The 5,704-nt window shown below is 29.8% G+C and overlaps 1 protein-coding gene across 1 annotated transcript in view; it reads left to right on the top strand.

Annotated features, from left to right (window-relative positions):
* LOC124374788 (phenoloxidase-activating factor 2-like) overlaps positions 1 to 5,704 on the top strand; it is a 150,670-nt gene that overhangs the window by 67,869 nt on the left and 77,097 nt on the right. The window lies entirely within an intron of this gene.

Here is a 5,704-nt window from a genome sequence, read left to right as displayed (position 1 = left end):
GTTAGCCTTGCAAAAATTAAACTATAAAATCTCACAACTGTTACGAGATTATATGTTTGTTTCGTTGTTCTTGATTTAGATAAGTTACAATTAGTAATGAAATATCTAAGTATGTTCTTAGTAAAATAAAACCATGGTTTTAGAGGTTTGTATTTTAATATAAATAGTGTTAGATTATGCCCAAGTAGAGTAGAAGTCTGTCACAGGTTCTTTTTAATACTACAGCCAAATGCTTATTCAAGATTAAAATATCACTTATGCTCTAAACTTAGTATCAGAACTTGTAAAATTACTCATTAAATCATTCGCCTTAGGGATTAACCAAATTGACGCCAGTTCTATCCTGCTGTTTATGTATTATTAAGGCATTTTCACACTGGTATTTGGCTAACACAATGTTGTGATAGGTGATGTGAAAGTTAAAAATGTAGGTGGTATCACGAGTACCATGGATTTTAACAGAAACTGCCATTTGCAATCACCCTTATGATGGAATGTCTGGGAGACGTTTGCACTTTCTCTGATCATAACCCAAAAAATGTGTGTGTGTGTGTGTGTGTGTGTGTGTGTGTGTGTGTGTGTGTATTCAAGTTCAAGTTCAAGTTCAAAACTCTTTATTCAAATCAACAAAATTACATAAATCTCACAAATCCCAATGCGCCTCTCAGGGCACGTGCGGGAAAAGTAGTTGACAGTTAACATGTTACAAGCTTTGAAACATTTTGCAGTCATCCATTTTTATCTCCCACCACCATTAACTTTTAATCCAATAGAAAATAGAGACAATTCAAAAATTACACTTTTTTTAGCTTAATCATTATATAAAAAAACTTTTGAGCAGAAAGCGACAATAAATAATAAACAGCTAACAAATAAAAACCTGTTTGCCATGGTAAGTAAAAACAATTGTGGAACTATGCACTAGGATGATCTATAGATTTTTAAGCGGAAACAATAATATGTACTATAAATAATTAACAGTAAAAACAACAAATAACATTGAAATAATAATAACAATTTCATTAACTGTATAAACTATGAAGTAGAAAAGGCCTATAACAAGAAATAAACTATAAAGTAGAAAAGACCTATAACAATAAATAAACTATGAAGAATTAACAATAAAATAATATAACCAAGCAATGTAACAAATAAACCTTATAATCTAAAAAATTTAAAAAATACAGTATAAATTTAAATATTAAACCATAGACAATGACAATGACTTCCTATCAGTTATATCAATATTTGGTGACATGATAGATACTATTGTCATTAAATTTTGTATCGTATAATATTGCCTCCCTTAAGGGCAATATCCACAGCACAGTCATATATTGAAATCTGTGTCCGTGGTGTCTGAATACAATATCATTAATAGTGGTAAATGACTTTTGAAACTTAACAAAACAATGACTTTGCAGTTAACTTTGTGAATCACATTAAATAAGTAACCTAACATACTAAATAAATATAACATAACAAATAATAAATAGTATAAAATAAAAAATAATAATATACAAATACTATATAACAAATAAATACTATGTAACAATTATTAAATACTATATAACAAATAAATACTATGTAACAATGAAATATTATATAACAAATAAATACTATGTAACAATTAAATACTATATAACAAATAAATACTATACAATAATGAAATACTATATAAACAAATAAATACTATGTAACAATTTAATACAATATAAAAAATAACTATAATATATAAATAAATATAATAAAATGCCTGCAATAACGATACATGAGAAGTAGTGTAATATGACAAGTTGTACTTATGTGTTTCTGACAAGTTCAAGAGCTTTCATTTTTACCTTGTGTTTTATCTCGAAAATAATTTCATTTCCATACGCTAAAATCAAGTTATTGAAACATTTTCGACCTGAATAACTAAACTGATGTCTGCTCTGCTCTTTGATGTAATAAGGAATTTCCAGTTGCATATACCAGGCAGAGCGAGTTGTTCTCATTATTTCCTTGAACGGATATTGATTTATATATTTGTAAATATGCATTATTGCTGAGTACTGGTAAACCTGATTAAATGTCAATATTTTAAACTGGTTGAAAATGTAACTTACTCTTTCATTTCTTTTTATAGTAAACATTATTCTTTGTAAGTGCATGTCTTTGACTCATAACCACGGGCCTAATAATTGAGGGGTATGTTCCTCCATAATGAATTATTCCATACCTTATCATACTTTCAAACCATGAAGTGTATATCTGTATCAGTTGTTCACTTTTAACATACTGCTTCAAATGATAAAGTGCATAATTAACTTTTCTTAATTTCTTTGATAAGTAATCAATGTGGTGATCCCATTTATGGTGTTGATCTAAATATAAACCTAAATATTTAACAAATGTAACTACTTCAATGTTAGAACATGAGCAACCATACAAACACTGATGCTTGTGACAGATCAAATTGAAAACATTTTGTAAACATTCTTTAGGTACCTACTTTATGGTCGAAGAACATTACACATTTAGATTTTTGAGCATTTATTAATAATTTATTTTCGATTAACCAGCGTGATAATTTTTCTAGATCTTGACTTATTTTTAACTGTAGAGCTTGCCTATTATAGGCAGAGCACACAAGTGCGGTGTTGTCAGCATAGGCAAACACAGATGAGTTTCATTCAATATTTAGCAAATCATTGATGTATATCAAAAACACAATTGGCCCCAAAACTCCACCCTGAGCTGCCCCAAAATCTAATTCTAAAATATCACTTAAGCAATTATTAATTTTCACAACTTGTCTCCTACCCCTACAAAAGGACTCTAGCCATGGCAGTGCGATATCCCCTATACCGTATTTTTTAAATTTACCTATTAAAATATTCAAATCTAAGACATCAAATGCCTTCTGAAAATCCAAATATACTGCTAATGTGTATATTTGCTTGTCAATGGAGGCTGTTATGTCGTTTATATGCTTCTCTATACACAAGTCTGTTCCTTTTTGTGGTAAAAACCCAAATTGATTTTCAGAAAATAGTGATCTACTCATAAAGTACTTAATAAGTTCATCTTTAATAATAGTTTCAAAAATCTTTGCTAAAGTACTAATCACAGAAATAGGGCGATATGAGAAAAATTCTGATGCATCTCCTGCTTTATAGATTGGGACTACAGAAGCAGTTTGAACTCAGTTGGAAATATTCTTTGCTCTAACGATCTTTTATAAATGCTGTATAGTACAGGAGTGAATGTTTCATATTGTCCTTAATGGTAAAAATGCTAATACCATCGATACCAAAACTAGCCTTATTCTTAATCGATTTGATAGCATTAATAACATCATTTTGACTAAGCTTGAACTCCCTTAAATGGACATTGTATATAAAAATATCTTCTAGGAATAAATCACTACCGAAAGCATCTTGTCTTAATGAGGAAATGACTGTGGTAAAATACTTGTTAAATCCATCAGCTACAAGTTTTTCATTTCCTACCACCTGGAGTAAATGACCATCTAATTTAATACTACTTAGAGATTTTTTCTTGCTGTTAATAATTTTCTTAATAACATTCCAATAACTTTTTGAATCACCTTGACATCTCTCTACCAATGAAGAATAATAATTTAATTTTGCTCCTCTAATTTGTTTTGAAACATTTTTTGCTAGTCTCTTATATTCATTTTTTAGAGCCAGGTTTTGCCTATCTTTAAAATAATTTTTAAATAAATCATTTTTCATATTTACTAAACGAATTAAATTGTCTGAAATCCATTCTTGCCTTCTCCTATTCTTACTATTTATTTTTTTCAATGAGCAAGAATTGTTGTAACATTCATTGTAAATTTCATAAAATTGTGAAACAGAACTATTTAAATTCATTTAATTATATACTGGACCCCAATTAGCTAATTTTAGTTGCCTACTTAATAATTCCTTATCCAACACTTTACAGTATTTTGGATTATTTATTTCCTTTTTAATTCCCATTATTTTAAGGTCAAGAGCATAATGATCACTAATATCTAATGTAACTACACTAAAGTCAAAAGTAATCGATTTCGAGTTTCTTACTAACACATGATCTATACAAGATTTACTGTTATTGAATATTCGAGTAGGTGTGTTTACTAAACTCTCAAATCCATATGACGATATTAAACTTAAATATTCCTTAGCAGAGTCATTATTTTTCAACAAACAAATATTCATGTCACCTATAATAACTGAGGGATCATTACTTCTCTTTAAAATATTATCAAATTCCAATTAAAATTTATTATATGTAAATTTACACTGTCGATAAATGCCGAAAAGTGATGTTATAAATATTACCATTGTAGTTAAAGCTACAGATGACATAGATTATTTCTGCAGTCTGAAGTAGGATGAGCTCACTGGTATATTGCAGGGCAGAGTCCAAGTAGATAACTACACCTCCAGCATGATTGTCCGGTCTGGGCTATAACAGCATGTTGTAGCCTGACATCTGGTACTTGTCCTCTTCGCCGCTTTTAATCCAGACTTCTGACAGTACAATTACATTATACATGAATGGTAAACTTCTTAAATAAATACAAAGTTCGTCATAGTGTCTTCTCAAACTATGTATGTTTACACTAAATATTTTCAATTGCTCCATTATTTTTTTTATAGGTGACATGTTAAATTAACTTTTACCCACCAACACTTTTTAATTTACACCCATCAGTCTGTCAATTTGTTCAGATGATGAAACTTGATATCTTCGGTCACCTTCTGATTTCCTAACAAAAATTTTTCCTTCAACAGTCCATATATACTTCCACCCATGTTCCCTAAGTTTTTTTGCTTGAAATAGAATGTTTTTATTATAAGGTGTCAAATGAGCATTTACATACACATTATTTTCAGGTGCTTCACTGCTAAAGTTTGATGATTTAATTTTTTTACACTTTGAGAGCAATGCGTCTCGAGTTTGCCTGTTTGTAAACTGCACTATAATAGGTTTAGGGCCCTTATCTCGCCTTGAAGGCACTCTGTGCATTGCTTGTATGTCATTTTTAATGTCTAGTGGAATATCAACCAGATTTGAAATTTTTTGCATGACTTCCCCCATTTTCTCATTGGCAACTTCTGGGATACCATCAATTTGAACATTCCGGTTCCTATTATACTGTTCAAGATTTTCCAATTGTACCTGATATGATTTGACTTTTTCTTTTAATTGTTTGTTTTCCTCCTCTAATTTAGTCTGTGATGTTTTCAGTTCCTTTACATTATCAATAAATAAATTAATTTTAGTTTTGTAGTCATCAATTTTTTTTTAATCTAAAGATTGTTTAAATTCAGAGAGTTGTGAGAAAAAGTTCTGCTCATAAGACAAAAATTGCAACTTCATAGTTTCCTCCATTTTTACTAAGAAATCCTCATGCAACTTATTAATAAAATCTTTACTGACCAATTGCTGCTCTTTTGATCCTTTATTTTTACCTGTACAGTTTTTGCATTTCCAAGATTCACGACGCTGCTGTCCCATACGATTCCATGTAGATTCTTGTAACTCCGCACATTTAAAATGCAAACCATTATTGCATTGGGAACACAACGCAAAATCATTACTTTCCGGTAACAGATCATTACAAACGACACAGTCATGTGCCAAGTGTGTGTGAGTGTGTGTGTGTAGATAAATAGATAGGGTATTCACCAAAAGGTGTTATAAA

The sequence above is a fragment of the Homalodisca vitripennis genome, chromosome 1, assembly GCF_021130785.1.
Source record: "Homalodisca vitripennis isolate AUS2020 chromosome 1, UT_GWSS_2.1, whole genome shotgun sequence".
NCBI classification, from domain to species: Eukaryota; Metazoa; Arthropoda; class Insecta; order Hemiptera; family Cicadellidae; genus Homalodisca; species Homalodisca vitripennis.
The sequence above is the reverse complement of the archived record's forward strand: the minus strand, read 5'-3'. Positions and strand labels throughout refer to the sequence as shown.